The following is an 18,685-nucleotide window of genomic DNA, read 5'->3' on the forward strand; positions in this document are numbered from 1 at the left end:
AGGGTCCCAGGATGATTTTGGCTAACTATATAGTGAGTCTGGGGCTAAGCTGGACTATATAAGATGCTAGCTCAAAAAAAAAAAAAAAAAAAAAAAAAAAAGCCCATCCTCCACCCAGCACAGCCCAAGCAGCTAGTCAGCAGGCAAGTCTCTTGTGGCCAGGCCCAGGCTCCACCTACACCAACTGGAGGAAGAATCAACACCTGTACCTATAATTACTAAAATACAAATAGGTAGATAGCAGTGTAAGAACACATTCAAAACATAGCTGAGGTGTCCCATCATAAAGAGCAATATGGCACCAGCAGAACCCAGTGGTTCTACAACAGCAGGACCAGAACATCTCAGCACAGATGAAGCAGAAGAAAATGACCTTAAAAATAACTTTATGAAGATGATAGAGGCCCTTAAAGAGGAAATGAAAAATTCTCTTAAAGAAATGGAGGAAAAGACAAACAAAAAATTGGAAGAAATCAGTAAATTCTTTAAAGAAAGCCAAGAAAAAAAAAAAAAAACAAGCAAACAGGTGAAGGAAACAGTTCAAGACTTGAAAATTGAAAAAGAGACAATGAAGAAAACACAATCTGAGGGGATTCTGGAAATGGAAAATCTGGGTAAATGAATAGGAACTACAGATGCAAGCATAACCAACAGAATACAAGATATGGAAGAGAAAATCTCAGACATTGAAGACACAATGGAGGAAATAGGTTCATCAGTCAAAGAAAATGTCAAATCCAACAAATTCTTAACACAAAACATCCAGGAAATCTGGGACACCATGAGAAGACCAAACCTAAGAATAATAGGGATAAAAGGAGAAGGATTCCAGCTCAAAGGCACAGAAAATATATTAGATAAAATCATAGAAGAAAACTTTCCCAACATAAAGAAGGACATGCCTATCAGGATACAAGAAGCTTACTGAACACCAAATAGGCTGGACCAAAGAAAAAAAGTCCCATTGCCACATGATAATAAAAAAAAAAAAACTGAATATACAGAATAAGGAAAGAATATTAGGAGCTGCAAGAGAAAAAGGTCAAATAACATATAAAAGCAGACCTATCAGAATTACACCTGTACTCCACAAAATTGGAAAATATAAAAGAAATGGCCGGGTGGTGGTGGCACACGCCTTTAATCCCAGCACTGGGGAGGCAGAGGCAGGCGGATCTCTGTGAGTTCGAGGCCAGCCTGGGATACCAAGTGAGTTCCAGGAAAAGCACAAAGCTACACAAGAGAAACCCTGTCTCGAAAAAAAACAAAAAACAAACAAACAAAAAAAAAAAGGTTCCACTTACCAAAATTAAATGAAGACCAGACAAACAATTTAAATAGACCTATTACCGCTAAGGAAATAGAAACAGTCATAAAAAGTCTCACAACAACAATAAAAACAAACAAACAAACAAACAAACAAACAAAAACTGCCCAGGACCAGATGGTTTCAGTGCAGAATTCTGCCAGAATTTCAAAGAAGAACTAATACCAATACTTCTCAAATTGTTCTACATATTGGAAATAGAAGGAACATTGTCAAACTCTTTTTATGAGGCTACAGTTAGCCTGATACCCAAACCACACAAAGATGCAACAAAGAAAGAAAATTACAGACTAATATCCCTCATGAAAATTGATGCAAAAATATTCAATAAAATACTGGCAAACTGAATTCAAAATCACATCAAAATAATCATCTACCATGACCAAGCAGGCTTCATCCCAGAGATGCAGGATAGTTCAACATACAAAAACCTGTCTATGTAACCCACCATGTAAACAAATTGAAAGAAAAATAACATGATCATTTCATTAGATGCTGAAAAAGCCTTTGACAAAATGCAATACCCCTTCATGATAAAGGTCTTGGAGAGATCAGTGATACAAGAACATACCTAAACATAATAAAGGCAATACACAGCAAGACAACAGCCAACATCAAACTAAATGGAGAGAAACTCAAAGTAATTCTACTAAAATCAGGAACAAGACAAAGCTGTCCACTCTCTCCATGTCTATTCAATATAGTACTTGAAGTTCTAGCTAGAGCAATAAGACAAGAAAAGGAGATCAAGGGGATACAAATTGGAAAGAAAGAAGTCAAACATTTTCTATCTGTAGATGATATGATAATGCTATAATAAGTGACCCCAAAAGTTCTAACAGGGAACTCCTACAGGTGATAAACACCTTCAGAATTGTGGTGAGATACAAGATTAACTTAAAAAAAATCAACATCCCTCCTATATACAAATGATAAATGGGCTGAGAAAGAAATCAGAGAAACATCACCCTTTACAATACCCACAAATAACATAAAATATCTTGGGGTAACTCTAACCAAACAAGTGAAATACCTGTATGACAAGAACTTTAAGTATTTGAAGAAAGAAATTGAAGAAGATATCAGAAAATGGAAATATCTCCCATGCTCTTGGATAGTACGGCCAACATTGTAAAAATGGCAATCTTACCAAAAGCAATCTACAGTTTCAATGCAAACCTCATCAAAATCCCAACACAACTCTTCACAGACCTGGAAAGAACAATACTCAACTTCACATGGAAAAAAACAACAACAACCCAGGATGGCCAAAACAATCCTGTACAATAAAGGAACCTCTGGAAACATCACCATCTCTGCTTCAAGCTCTAATATACAGCTATAGTCATAAAAACAGCTTGGTATTATCATAAAAAACAGACACATGGATCAATGAATTGAACTGAAGACTCTGACATTAATACACAGAAATATAACACCTGATTTTTGACAAGGAAGCCAAAATTGTACAATGGAAAAAAGAAAGCATCTTCAACAAATGATACTGGCATAACTGGACGTCAACATGTAGACTGCTTCCTAAATATAACACCAGTAGCAAAGACACTGAAATTGACAATAAATAGGACCTCCTGAAATTGAGATAAGCAAAGGACACAGTAAATAAGACAAAATGGCAGCCTACAGAATGGGAAAAATCTTCACCAACCCCCACATCTGACAGAGGGCTAATATCCAGAATATATAAAGAACTCAAGAAACTAGACATCAAAATACCTAACAGTCCAATTAAAAAATGGGCTACAGAGCTAAACAGAGAATTCTCAAGAGAAGAATCTCAAAAACAACTTACATTCTAAGAAACTGGAACTTCTGCTGGATCTCCCAGGCAGGTTTAATGATACACCTTAAGGTCACTTAAGACATAAGACTGCTATCCTACTGTATACTCAGGCTGTTCATTTAATCTGCTTTTAAAAGAACAATGTAACAGTCAACTTTACTTGCCTTGGATTTCCCATGTAATCAAATTTTACAACTCAAGATAATGCATAGCTATAATCTTAAATTATGTACTCTTCCATACCCCTGACCCAGAACAATGTGTATATATTGTGTGCTCTAAGCAGTAAAAGGAGGCTGGAAGCAATCTCAGAAAATTTATACCTGCCATAAATGTTCAATACAATTGGATATTGGTTGATAAACAATGATGTTTGTAATACTGTTCCTTATCTGGGTCCGTTGGAGTCAGTGACTTAATCCCTTATGAAACTCTGTTAAAGATTTCTGTAAAGTGTCTTATTTCCTTCCCTCATGTGATGCTTTCTGTGCTGTTTAATAAAGGCAGAACAAAGCCTTTTGTTAGGACACACACAGAGACACAGGGACAGATTCATAAGACAGCCTCCAGGTAGATGTATGCTGGGGTCCAGGCTTGGCTAGGGTTCAGGTCCAGAGATGGGGAAGGGGCGTTGGCACAAGGAAAACTTCTGACCACCAAGTGGATTGCACTCAAGTGCCCCGGATAGCTCAGGCCATCTTTATTTATACTTAAACAGAGTTTTTTCTAACCAGGGTTACATGAACAGCTTTATTATTGGCTTCTGTTTTTGACTTTAAGAAATACATCACAACTTAAGGAATACATGTGATCATTATGAAAGTCCCCATTGTTCCCCTTTATGCTTCCCCAAATACACCTTCCTACCCCCTACATAACCTTCTTCTAGACATAGAATTCAGCATTTCTTCAGGCTCCACTAAATATCCAGCCAGACACATCCTGCTCTCACATCACTTATGTCAGCTGGAAGCTACTTGCGGCTATAAAGTAAAAAAGTAATAAACATAGGCACAATGCTTTAAGGACAACAATATTCAAACCCAGACAATTCGTTCATGTCTGCAAGATATATTTTTATACAGTTCCCTTTTGTACAACAGGGAATGTCTCAATCTCTCTGTAAAAGGCAGACTTGGATAAGGCACTCTTTTCCCATCTCACTATACCATACTTCTTTCACCAATAGATACATCTATCCCACATTTGCATTGTATTTTTTCCTCTTGGAGCATACCAGATCCTACCAATGATTCCATGCTTGGAGTTCAGGAAACTTACTCTCAACAGTTGCACTATGTGTATTCCTGAGGCTTTTCCCCTATTCTGTGTATGCATTGCCCTACTCTCCTTTCCAGAACTGTGAGACATGGTTAATGTTCAAGTGTTGTTTTCTCATATGTACCTAACTGTCTCTATTGAGCCAGAAAAGTTCCCAGGATTGGGAGTTGTAGTTAGCAACTCCAGATAAGAGATTTAAGAAGCATTAACCGCTGCTGAATCTAGAGGAAAATATTTGAAAAGGAACAGAATTTTCAGGGAAAATTACAGCTGTTGCATGTGTGATTGACAAAGTAAGACAAAAAAAAAATGCCCAAAGAATCACCAATATAATGAGAGAAAAAGAGCCTGCAAGCTGTACAAATTTGCAAATTCCCATACTGTCCATGGACTACTGTCCATGACAAGTGAGAGTCCATTTCCACAGGTGCCTTGCCCAGAGGAAACCCATTGGACAGGTAGTCATATGCTGATCCGAGACTAGGCTGCATGGCTCCCGACAGGCACAGATTCAGACTCATGCAATAGCAGACAGAGGACAGAAGACACTGGGACCATGAGTTAATAACTACAAAGAAAGGCTTTTCTTTTTTCCTTTTTTTTTTTTTTTTTTTTTTTTTGAGACAAGGTTTCTCTGTGTATCCCTGACTGTCCTAGAACTCACTCTGTAGACCGGCTGGCCTCAAACTCACAGAGATTTGCCTGCTACTGCCTCTCAAGTGTGAGATTAAAAGTGTGTGCTACCACCACCCAGCTTCTTCTTTCCTTAATTTGACATGACTTCATTATTTGTGACTCAGAGTTAGTTACTAATATATTTAATCCATACACTGAAACAATAATAATTGTTTTAATTAGTTGACTTTATGAAATGAGGTATTGGATTAGATAAGTTTTTTTTTAAGATTTATTTATTTTTATTTTATGTGTTTGGGTGTTTTTGTTAGATTACTCAAAGCAGCTGTAGAAAGACAGAAAGCACAAAGAGAGGCTTGGTCTGACCTTAGGCAGGACCATGTTTATTCACAGCAAGGGGACACCTTGTCACCTATGTGTGTGATGGCCAAGATGCCTGCAGAGGAAGATAGGATGTGGCCCCTTATAGGGTGGATAGAACTCCCACACAGTTCTTTATCCTTTCCAGAACTACTTAGCTTGGCCACAAGGGAATTGGGAAGTGTAGTCTTTTATTCAGGAAACTCTTATTCCTGACTCTAAGAATATATAAAAATGCAGTGTAGAGGCATTATAGCTATTTTTTTTTCCTGAGGAGGGTCTTTGTTGGAGGGGGGATAGGTCTGCATCCATTGAAGAGGGTCCTCTTGTCATGTAGCAGGGGAGAGTCTTAACTTGATTGGCAACAATGGATCATGTCATTGCTGTCCTGCATTCCTCAAGGGACTTGGAAAAATAATTATTGGAGGTCTACAAGCAGATGATTTGTTAATGAAAATGAGAACATGACTGCTACAAGACACAGTTGAAAGGTTTTTTTTTATTGTATATATCAGGGAGAGTACAGCCAGAGGCATCTGAAAGGGTCCAGAGAAGGAGAGAAGATTGTGGACTAGACAGGGTCAGTAGACTGAACTGGGCCATGAAAGGAGAGGAGAGGAGAGTGAGAGAGGAAGAGAAGTGAAGGGAGAAAAGAGAGGGACGAAGAAAGGGAGAAGAACCAAGAGAGTGTGTGGCTAAAATGGCCGGTTATATAGAATCAGAAGCTGGACAGGGAAGTGAAGGCGAGGGGCTGGAGAGATTTAGGCAGGGAGCGGGTGAGAGAAGTCCTGAGAGGAGCCAGGACTCTGGAACAGCTACTTGCAAAGCTGAGACAGTGTGCACTTGGATAAATAGGCACAACAGTTGGCCATTTGTCCTGAGTTTCTTGGACATGACACTTTGGTTATGTAGTAAACCTGAGAGCTTTTCTGGGAAGGTTGAGAGATAGGGAGGAGCAGAGCAGGAAGTCAGAGTGGGCTGATGAGAGGAGTGGCCTGAGTTGATTCAGGGTGACAGTGACTAGTGCCATTGCCAGCAGAGCGAGCAGAAGTAGCAGGGAGCTACAGAGCATCAAAAGGGAACAGTGAGAAAATAAAGGACTAGTGTGAAGAATTGCTCTGACCTGGGATGAAAGGAATGAAGGTCCCTTTAGCCAGAGTTTCTGCACAGTATCTAAAAGATCTTCTTGCAGCTGTGTCAGGAGCAAATGGAGCTGTAGTAGAATGAAAGCTATTGGGAAAGCCGATGTGGAACGTTTTTGTTGGGTATAGGGTGAAGCTCAGTAAGTCAAATATTTAAAAGACAGGTAAAACATTAAGTATGAGGATAATAAAGAGGAATGGATGATGCAGGGGAGAAGCTGGGGGCAGGCAGAAACTCATACATAGAAGGAGGCTCGGGTTGAATTTTCTGGTCCCTCTAGGCCCTGTCTCCGACAGATCTGAGTACTGCAGGAGTTCTGAAGGATGGGAAGCTGATCTGCTGGTGAGACAGAGAGGGTGATAGATGCAAAGAAGGCTTCAGTTCAGCTGTGTTTAGTTCTGTTTCATTTTTAGTGAACAGCACAGCCCAAAGTGTTTTCCAGAGTGACAAAGAGGGATGGATTGGATGCCCATGGCCCATTAGTCCCCTTTCAGAGTCACCCAAACTGCTTTTAGGAGTTTGGAGTGCCAATAACTTGGTAACTGCTTTAAGGCTGACATATGGTCAGTGAGGGAGCAGCAGTAGTGTGTTTCATAAGAGGGTCCATCCAAGAGGCCAAATCAAACAGTTGACATAGGCCTAGAATATAAGTCAGAGGTATAAATGTACAATTTGAGGGGAACATTAAGAGACAAGTTGCATGAGTTTACATCAAGATTAACATGAGTCAATATCTTAGTTGGTGTTTTCCTGCCGATGAGACATCATGACCACAACAACTCTTTTTTTTTTTTTTTTTTTTTTTTCTAGACAGGGTTTCTCTGCGTAGCTTTGCCCTTTCCTGGAGCTCACTTGTAGCCCAGGCTGGCCTCAAACTCACAGAGATCCGCCTGGCTCTGCTCCCGAGTGATAGGATTAAAGCGCGCCACCACCGCCCGGCCACAACAACTCTTATAAAGGAAAACATTTAATTGGGGCTGACTTATAGTTCAGAGGTTTACTCCACTGTCATCATGGTAGGAAGCATGGTAACATGTAGGCAGACACGGTGCTGAGAAGTAGCTGAGAGTTCTACATACAGATCCAAAGGCAGCAGGAAGAGAGTGAGACACCAAACTAGTAGAAAAATTAATGTAAAGAATGTAACTGCTTGGGCTTGAGTATCTGAGACTACAAAGCCCAGCCCCAGGGACACACTTCCTCCAGTAAAGTCACACCTGTGGCTCTGTTTCTTCCTCAGGATTTCAGCCACCATCAGCAAGGACAGGAAGCTGAAATGAATGAGCAGGATTGGATGGCTAATGAGTAGACAGAGACAGCCCTCTGAGGAGACAGTTTAAGTATTTCAACTCTGCTTTATTCCAGAAAGAAAAGGGAGTATAAAGGCTGGGGACAGTGACTGGGCATCACCTAACTTGCATTAAGTGATGTGCTCCTACTATAAGGCTTCATATGTGGCAGTAGGGTCCTATAGCAGAGTTCCTAGTACAAGTCTTAGTTATCATATGTGCAGCAGGGAGTCCTTAATACCAAGAATTGCTGTGGATATTGTTCTATATAAAATAAAACACTGATGGCCAATGACCAGGCAGGAGGTAGTGGGACAAGGAGAGAGGAGAATTCTGGGAAGCGGAAGGCTGAGGGAGAGAGACTGCAGCCACCGCCAGGAGAAGCAGCATGTAGAACTCTGGTAAGCCACCAGCCACGTGGCAAGGTATTAGATTTATAGAAATGGGTTAATTTAAGATAAAAGAGCAGTTAGCAAGAAGCCGCCACGGCCATACAGTTTATAATGATATAAGCTCTGAGTGATTATTTTATAAGTGGATGTGGACTGCGGGCTTGGGGAACCTGGAGAGAAGCCCTTCAGCTACAAATGGCGCCCAACGGCTGAGTTTCCACCTTAAACCTGAGAATATTAATAACCAATTCTAAACAGAGCAAAACCAGTTCCTGCTCTGTCTCATATGAACAGCTAGACGCCGCAAAACGCAGTTTGAACACTGGCGGGTTCCTGGCGAGTGCGTTTGACCGCAGTATGCGGGAATGAGGGTCTGCCAGAGCACATTATGCTGTGTAGTAGATTTAGTCTTTACTAGTATTTTTTTAAAAAAAGGTTTCTGGGCTACATGCTGCTTTGATAAAGCTTAGACCCACTATTTCTGAGACTTGATGACTCCCAGAGCTGCGGAAAACATACCACTGCCATGTTGGAAGCTGAAGTGGCGGAGCAGCAGCCACAGCGCTGTTCAGGCTTAGAAGGATGCAGTTTAAAGCCAATAGGCTCACAAAAAGACTGATTCAGATAACATCGTTACAATGTGTAAAATATACGTAGCTTGAAAGAGACAAAAAATAATGTAAAAAGACACTAAAGATGAATATTACACAGACAATCTGATTATGTTGTCTTGTATTTTTAACTGCAAAAACACATTTGATCAAAAAAGATGTTGAATTAAACCAATATGTATATTTAAAAGGTAACTGACTTCAAAAGATTTGGATAAGATATGTTCTTTGGAAAAGAGGTTCTGCTTTTGTTTCCACAGAAAGCCAGAGGCTATGGATTTGTTCCAGATTAAGATACATCAGTTTCACCAGCCAAGACCCCCTGAAAGGTCTCCGATGACACCATGCCCGGATGATCCAACATCCAGAGCAGTTGTCAAGGCAACTGGTTTCAAACAATACAGCCTCACGGACTACCCCATAGGTCTAAAATTTTCTTTGCATCCCCCATAAGATACAGCGCCCCCTCCAGCAAGAAATAGTAAGACATGCTACGCCCAAATTCCAAAATATACCAAGCTGGCTTTAGAGTGGAATTGCTCACTCCCCTCTAAACCCAGACATATTGCTTTAAAAAAAAAAAAAATGTAAAGATCTTGTGTCCCAAATCAGAAGAGCCCTCTGGTGTGGGACAGAGAGAAACCAATATTTTTATTTAAAACAGGTTGATTATAAATGTGATCTCTTTCTAAAAAAGAAAAGGGGATATAATATAGATATATAGGAGGATATGGAGATGATAAGATAAAAGGGTAGATTAATGAACCTACTTTTAAAGAACAACTTGTTTAAAATGTTTTACATTGGTATAGATTTTAGTTTATGTTTAAAATGTTTTACATTGGTAAAAATTTTAGTTTATTAATACAAACTTAAAGTTAATTTTGTTATACTGTATATATATATTTCTATTCTTGTTTGAGGTATTATGTTTAACTCATTTAAAATTGTAATGGATGATTAAAAATAGATTAATAATCAGTCATCTATGATAATCATATTTGTAGCCATGTTAGTTAAGTCTTCTAGTATACATAGATATATTTCAGATAGATAGGTAATCTTCAAACACTTCATAGACCTAGAGAATATGGCATTTAAATAACTTAAAATTCTGTTGATGTGAGACACAATTGCTCCTGGCTGCACCAATTGATCCCGAGAGAATGTTGGGCTTCTAAGACATTTCCATTTGAAGTTTGTCTTTTTGCACAAAATGCCTACTGGGCAAAGAACTGCCCTTGCCTTGACGGCTGACATTACAAATGCAATGCTGTCCTTTCTGACAAGCGGACACAAGGAAAGCGACCACTGTACTCTGCCAAGACAGGTAAGATGTCTCTCAGAATTCCTGCTTCTGAAAATGTCTGTCAGATACTCTAGGCCTGTAGCCAATTTGAATGCACCAACAATGCTGAAAAACATCAGGTGACTGTCCAGGCTGCCAGCTGTCTTGGTCTACTCTTGCAAGATTCCCGAAGTTGCTTGCATCCGTCTACCATTTCTCAGGTACCATATGTTCCTTCTCAGGTCTTTGATGTGGTTGAAGGCTAGATAGTCGTAATTTCCTCAGTTATGATAAAAGATAAGTTAGCTATAAAACCTTAAACTCACAAAATATAAGATAGATAGGACATCTTCTTTAATATTGTAACTATAATTCTTGCTCGGGTAATTGTTTTGTTATATGTAATTTTACCATGTTAAAGTTAAAACCTTCCTTTTTAAAAAAAAAAAAAAAAGGGAAGTGCTGTGGATATATTTTCTATATAAATAAAAACACTGATGGCCAATGACCAGCAGAGGTAGGTGGGACAAGGAGAGAGGAGAATTCTGGGAAGCGGAAGGCTGAGGAGGAGAGACTGCAGCCACCGCCAGGAGAAGCAGCATGTAGAGACTCTGGTAAGCCACCAGCCACGTGGCAAGGTATAGATTTATAGAAATGGGTTAATTTAAGATAAAAGAGCAGTTAGCAAGAAGCCTGCCACGCATACAGTTTTATAAGTGATATAAGCGTCTGAGTGATTATTTTATAAGTAAATTGTGGACTGCGGGGCTTGGGGAACCTGGAGAGAAGCCCTTCAGCTACAAAGAATTGTCATAACTTCAGGGTAAAAGGATGGAAAGATTTTTTTTTTTCCAAGCAAATGAAACCTAAAGAACTAAGCTGCGTATAAGCCATTTTAATATCTGACAAAATAGAACTCAAACCAAAACCCAAACAGAAAGAGATAGGGAAGGACACTACATTTACTATGCAAAGAAAAGGTTCACTAAGAAGATATTGCAGTTCTTTTTTTTTAACATTTTTAAAATTTTTTAATTTATTAAGAGACTTTTCTATTCATTTTACATATCAACCACAGATTCCCCTGTCCTCCCTCCTCCCACCCCCAGCCTCACCTCCCAACCCACTCCAATTCCCACCTCCTCCAAGGCAAGGTCTCCAATGGATGTCAGCAGAGTCTAGTTATATTCAGTTGAGCAGGTCCAAGCCCTTGGATATTGCAATTCTTAATATATATGCACCAAACACATGAGCACCAAAATTTATAAAAAGAAACACTACTACAGCTTAAATCTCTCTCTCTCTCTCTCTCTCTCTCTCTCTCTCTCTCTCTCTCTCTCTCTCTCTCTCACACACACACACACACACACACACACACACACACACACAAAATAACAGATAAATGCTGACCTATTAATGTGTTATAACCAAATGGACCTAAGAGATATTTCATAATCTTCACCCAAACGCAAAATAATATACCATCTTTTCAGCACTTTTCAACACTCATGGAACTTTCTCCAAAATTGATCACATAATCAGACACAAAGCAAGCCTCAACAGACATAAGAAAATTGGAATAACACTCTACATTCTATCCCACCAGATTAAAGCTGGATATCAACAACAACAGAAACAGCAAAAATCTTTCAAATTTATGGAAACTGAACAACTCTATACTGAATGAAAAATGGGTTAAGACAGAAGTTAAAGAAATTAAAGACTTTCTAGAGCTGAATGAAGCTGAATGCACAACACTCACAAACTTATGGGACACAACGTAAAGGTAAAGTCATAATGTCCACATTAAAAAAAAAAGAGAGAGATCTTGTGGCTGTGCCGTGCGCGTGAGCCCCGGGGAGGCACCAGCTGCTGCGCGGGGAGGAGCAGAGGCCGCAGCTCGAGGGAGGCCCCGGCCCTCTTGTGTTTCGCCTGTGTCTGGCAGAGCCGGTGTGAGAAGAGACAATCCTTCCTCGCCGCTGGGCTGATCAAGACTTTTGGCCGGACCTTTGAGTACATATCGGGATAGTGAGGAGCCGGCGAAAAGCACAGACTATGGCGCTGAAACGGATTTATAAGGAACTTAGTGATTTGGCCCGTGAAACCTCCAGCACAATGTTCTGCAGGTCCAGTTGGAGATGACATGTTTCATTGGCAAGCCACAATTATGGACCTAATGACAGCCCATATCAAGGTGGTGTATTCTTTTTTGACAATTCATTTTCCTACGGACTACCCCTTCAAACACCTAAGGTTGCATTTACAACAAGAATTTATCATCCAAATATAACAGTAATGGCAGCATTTGTCTTGATATTCTAAGATCACAGTGGTCTCCTGCTTTAACTATTTCTAAAGTTCTTTTATCCATTTGTTCACTGCTATGTGATCCAAACCCAGATGACCCCTAGTGCCAGAGATTGCACGGATCTATAAAACAGACAGAGATAAGTACAACAGAATATCTCGGGAATGGACTCAGAAGTCTGCCATGTGATCCTACCTTAAAGTCAGAATAACCTGCATTATAGCTGAATAAACTTTAAATTACTGTTCCTTTTTTGATTTTCTTATCCGGCTGCTCCCCTATCAGACCTCATCTTTTTTAATTTTATTTTTTGTTTACCTCCCTCCATTCATTCACATGCTCATCTGAGAAGACTTAAGTTCTTCCAGCTTTGGACAATAACTGCTTTTAGAAACTGTAAAGTAGTTAACAAGAGAACAGTTGCCCAAGATTCAGATTTTTTTTTTAAAACTGGAGCATGTGTATTATGTGGCCAATGTCTTCATTCTAACTTGGTTATGAGACTAAACCAATCCTCACTGCTCTAACATGCTGAAGAAACCATCTGAGGGGAGGAGATGGATGCTCAGCTGTTACATCAAAGGAAGCATTATTCTAGCGCATCCATACTTGTTTAAGCCTTCCACTGTTAAGATTTGAGGTTACATGATATACTTTATGCTCATAACTGATGTGGCTGGAGAATTGTATTGAATTATAGCATCAGCAGAACAGAAAATGTGATGTATTTTATGCATGTCAATAAAGGAATGACCTGTTCTTGTTCTACAGAGAATGAAATTGGAAGTCAAACACCCTTTGTATTCCAAAATAGGGTCTCAAAACATTTTGTAATTTTCATTTAAATTGTTAGGAGGCTTGGGCTATTAGTTAATCTATCTTCCAATACTGTTTAATATAGCACTGAATAAATGATGTGAGTTGTCAATGGATGAGTGATCAACTAATAGCTCTCCTAGTAATTGATTTATTTTTCTTCAATAAAGTTGCATAAACCAAAAGAGAGAGAGAGAGAGAGAGAGAGATATCTCATACTGATAACTTAACAACACACCTGAAAGCTCTAAAACAAAAAGAAGAAATCACATACCAAAGCAGTAGACAGCAAGAAATAATCAACTTAGTGCTGAAATTAATAAAATAGAAACAAAAACAAACAAAAAATACAAAGAGTCTTTGAAACAAAGAGTTGGTTCTCTGAGAAAATAAGATTGACAAACCTTATACAAATTAACTAAAAAACAGAGAAAGGGATTCAAATTAACAAAATTAGAGATGAAAGGGAGCATAACAACAGACACAGAGAAAATCCAGAGAATCATATACTTTAAAAAACTTATATTCCACCAAAATGGAAAATCTAAAAGAATAGATATTTTTTTCGATAGATACTACTTATCAAAGTTAAATCAAGATCAGATAAGCAATTTAAAATGACCTACAACCCCTAGTGAAATAAAAGCAACCATTAAAAGTCTTCCAACCAAAAAAAGCCCAGGACTAGAGCACAGAATTCTCCCAGACTTTCAAAGAAGAGTTAATATTAATACTCCTCAAATTATTCCACAAAACAGAAACAGAAGGAACATTGCTCAATTTGTTTTTCAAGACCACAGTTATTCTGACACCCAAATTACATAAAGACCCAACAAAAAAAGAGAATTACAGACCAATTTTCCTTATAAACATAGATGCAAAAATCCTCAATAAAATATTCACAAACTTTATAAACACAAAAAGAACATACACATACACACACACACACACACACACACACACACACACACACACACACACACAAAGAACACACCAAAAAGATCATCCACCATGATCAAGTAGGCTTCATCCCAGAGATGCAAGGATGGTTCAATATATGAAAATTGATAAATGTAATCCACCATATAATCAAACTGAAAGAGAAAAAACACATGATAATCTCATTAGATGCAGAAAAGGCCTTTGAAAAAATTCCAACACCCCTTCATGATAAAAGTCCTAGAGAGATTAGGGATATAAGGGACATGTCTCAACATAATAAAGGTAGTTTACAGTTGCTGTGGGATATCTTTCTTTATGCTGTGAATATGTGTTTCTCCCATTAGCTAGTAAATAAAGCTTTTATGGCCTATGGCAAGGCATCTTAGAGCAGGCTGGAAGTGCAAGAAGAGATAAGGAGAAAAGAAAAGAGCAGTAGGGAGAGATGCCTAGCCCAAGAAACAGCAGAATGCCAGCAGACCGGTAATGCCATGACCATGAGGCAAAACATAGATGAATAGAAATGTGTTAATTTAAGATGAAAAACTAGCTAGCAAGAAGCCTTCCATAGGCCATACAGCTTGTAAATAATATTAAGCCTCTGAATAATTATTTATAAGCAGCTGCAGGACCGCAGGGCCAGCAGGCCAGGCGGACCAGAGAAACTTACCATTACATACAGTAAGCTCATAGACAACATCAACTTAAAGGGAGAGAAACTCAAAACAATTCCACTAAAATCAGGAACAAGACAAGGTTGTCCACTCTCCATACTATTCAACATAGTACTTGAAGTCTTAGCTAGAGTAATAAGATGGCTGAAAGAGTTGAAGTCTTAGCTAGAGTAATAAGATGGCTGAAAGAGATCAAGGGATACAAGAAAGAAAAGGGAAGAGTCAAAGTGTCTTTGTTTGCAGATGATATTATAGTAAACACAAGAGACTAAAAATTCCACTGACAAACTCCTACAACTGATAAACACTTTCAGCAAAGTAACTGATTAAAAATAAACTCAGGAAAATCAGTAGCCTTCCTATACAAACAACATATACTGAGAAAGAACTCAGGGAAATAACATCTTTCACAATAGTCTCAAATAATATAAAATATCTTGGCTAACTGTAACCAAGCTAGTGAAAGACTTGTGTGATATACACTTTAAGACACTGAAGAAAGAAAGTAAAGAAGTTATCAGAAGATGGAAAGATCTTTCAGGCTCAGGATCAGTAGGAATATAGCAAAAGATGGTCATTCTGCCATGCAATCCATAGATTCAGTGAAATTCCCATGAAAATTCCAACACAATTCTTTACAGATCTTGAAAGAACAATTTTGAGCTCATATGGAAACACACACACACACACACACACACACACACACACACACACACACAAAGCAAAATGACAACAAAAACAGGATAGCTAAAACACTCCTGAACAATAAAAGGACTGCTGGAGATATCACCATCCATGACTTCAAATTGTACTGTAAAGCTATAGGAATAAAAACAGTGTATTGGCAAACACAGACAAATGGATCAATGGAATTGAATTGAAGACCCAGTCATAAATCCACACAACTATGGACACCTGATTTTTGATAAAGAAGCCAGAGATGCACACTGGAAGAAAGAAAGCACCTTCAACAAATGGTTCTGGTCAAACTGGATGTCTGCATGTAGAAGAATGCAAATAGATCCATACTTATCACCTTGAATAAAACTCAAGTCCAAGTGGAACAGAGATCCCAGCATATAAACAGATACACTAACCTAATAGAAGGGAATGTGGGAATAGTCTTGAACTCATTGGCACAGGAAAAGACTTTCTGAACAGAACACCATTAGAAATAGGCACTAAGATCAACAATTAATAAATGGGACCTCACCCACAAAAATCCACAAACATACCCCCACAAAAGACTGCTGGCAATGGTCGAGAGACAGCCGGGACTGACCTACTCTGGTGATGGGATGGCCAAACACCCTAATAGTTGTGCCATAAACCCATCCAAGGACTGAGGAATCTGGATGCAGACATCCACAGTTAGGCCCCAGGTGGAGTGCTGGAGTCTAATTAGTGAGAAAGAGGAGGGTTTATCTGAGCGAGAATTTTTGAAACCAAGGTTGGATAAAGCACAGGGACAAATAGCCAAACGAATGGAAACACATGAACTATGAACCAAAGGCTGAGGGCTCCCAACTGGATCAGGCCCTCTGAATAGGTGAGACAGTCGATTGGCTTGATCTGTTTGGGAGGCATCTAGGCAGTGGTACCAGGTCCTGGCTCGTTGCATGAGTTAGCTGTTTGAAACCTGGGACTTATGCAGGGACGCTTGGCTCAATCTGGAGGAGGAGACTGGACCTGCCTGGACTGAGTCTATCAGGTCGATCCCAGTCCTCGGGGAGACCTCGATCTGAAGGAGGTGGGAATGGGGGTGGCTGGGGGAAGGGAGAGAACAAGGGAATCTGTGGCTATTATGTAGAACTGAATAGTATTGTAAAATAAAAAAAAAGAAAATAAAAAAAAAGAAATGGGACCTCATGAAACTGAAAAACTTCTGTATGCAAAGGACACCATCATTCCAACGCAGTGGCAGTCTACAGAATGGGAAAGGAATTTCACCAACTACACATCTGATAGAGTGTTAATATCCAAAATACATAAAGAACTCAAAACCTATATATGAAAAAAACCAAACTATATATAAAAAAAATGGGTTTGGATCTAAACAGAATTATTAATAGAGGACTCTCAAATAGCTGAGAAATACTTAAAGAAGTGTTCAACATCTTTAGCTATCAGGAAAATGCAAATCAAAACTAGGTCAAGATTTCTTCTTACACTTGTAAGAATGGCTAAGATAAACAAAACAAATGACAGATAGCTCATGCTGGTGAAGTTACAAAGTAAGAGGAACACTCATACATTGCTGGTGGGGGTGCAAACTGGCACAGCCACTGTGGAAATCAGTGTGGTAGTTCTTCAGGAAGATGGGGTTGGATCTACCTTAAGGTCCAGCTATACCATTCCTGGGCATATACACAAAACTTCATCCTACCACAGAGACACTTGCTCAACTGGGTTCATTGCTTCTCTATTCATAGTAGTCAGAAGTTGGAAACAACCTAGATGTTCCTCAACAGAAGAATAGATAAAGAAAATGTGGTACATTTATGCAATGGAGTACTAGCCATTAAAAAAAAAAGTGAAATCATGAAAATTTGCAGTAAATGGATGGAACTAAAAAAAGTCATCCTGAGTGAGGTACCCCAGACCAGAAAGACAAATATAGAACGTGTCTTAGTTAGGGTGTCTATGCTGTGAAGAGACACCATGAACCACAGCAACCCTTATAAAGAAAAAACATTTAATTGAGGTGGCTTACATTTTCAGAAGTTTAGTCCATTATTATCATGGTGTGACATGGTGGCATGCAGGCAGACACAGTGCTGGAGAAGTAGCCAAGTGTCCTACATCTTGACTTGCAGTCAACAGGAAGTGGTCTGTCTCACTGGTCTGGCTTGAGCCTATATGAGACTTCAAAGCCCACCTCCACAGTGACACACTTCCTCCAACAAGACCATACTTCCTATTAGGGCCACTTCCGTTGGGAACAATTTTCTTTCAAACCAACACATTATGTATTTGCTTATTTGTGGATATTAGCTGTAAAGTCAATGATAAACCATAATCTGTAGCACCACAGAGGTGGATCAAAGAAAATTTGGACCAGATGAGGAAAAAAAAGGCAAAAAGTAAAACCAGCTACCTGGATGGCCCTCAAGTCTTATACCAACCAAACAGGTCTGGAAAGTAGGAGGCTGCATCTCCACCCTTACAATTCAGCTCTTAAGATTTCAGGCCAGTGGAAGTTCTCAGAGTTTTAGGCTATGGATCAGTGGAGAATTCCTGGAATTCTAGGCCACTCTTTGCCAAAGGAAAGTTCTTGGAATCTTTGAACCAGTGACTCTTAATACAGTTGGTGCACCGGTGAACTCAGACCTAATTAGGGAGCTATAGTTAAGTCTAACAGATTACCATGTCCAGGCATTTTGCTATGTTACACATGTGTTTTGGTCAATGCAGCATTGCCTCCCACCTAGAAGGTCAGACTATAAACGAGACAGTAAGTAGAGAGAAAAAGGGAGAAAACAGAGTAAAAAGAAAAGGCTGCCTGAGAGAAATGGATTGCCTTGCTAGGCCTAAGGACAGGGAGCATATGAGAACCAGGAAGTTCGTCCATGAGCTTGTGCTGCTAGTGAGCTTGGATTTCACATCCCGGGTTTTGACAACATTATATTACATTATGTAAGGTAGCTGGAGAGAGACAGAGGTAGAAAGAGAGGTTGGTCTGACTATAGGCGGGACCATATTTATTGACAGCAAGGGAACACTTCTGTCATCCCTGTGTGCAGATGGTCAAAATTTCTACAAAATATAGGATGTGGCCCCTTATAGGAGTGGAAGTGACTACCACACTGTAGTTCCT

The 18,685-nt window shown here is 39.3% G+C and overlaps 1 pseudogene; it reads left to right on the plus strand.

The window, feature by feature from the left end:
- The first annotated feature begins 12,055 nt into the window (after positions 1-12,055).
- Positions 12,056-12,991, plus strand: LOC114692030 (annotated as a pseudogene).
- The last annotated feature ends 5,694 nt before the right edge of the window (positions 12,992-18,685 follow it).

The sequence above is a fragment of the Peromyscus leucopus genome, unplaced genomic scaffold, assembly GCF_004664715.2.
Source record: "Peromyscus leucopus breed LL Stock unplaced genomic scaffold, UCI_PerLeu_2.1 scaffold_184, whole genome shotgun sequence".
Classification (NCBI taxonomy): Eukaryota; Metazoa; Chordata; class Mammalia; order Rodentia; family Cricetidae; genus Peromyscus; species Peromyscus leucopus.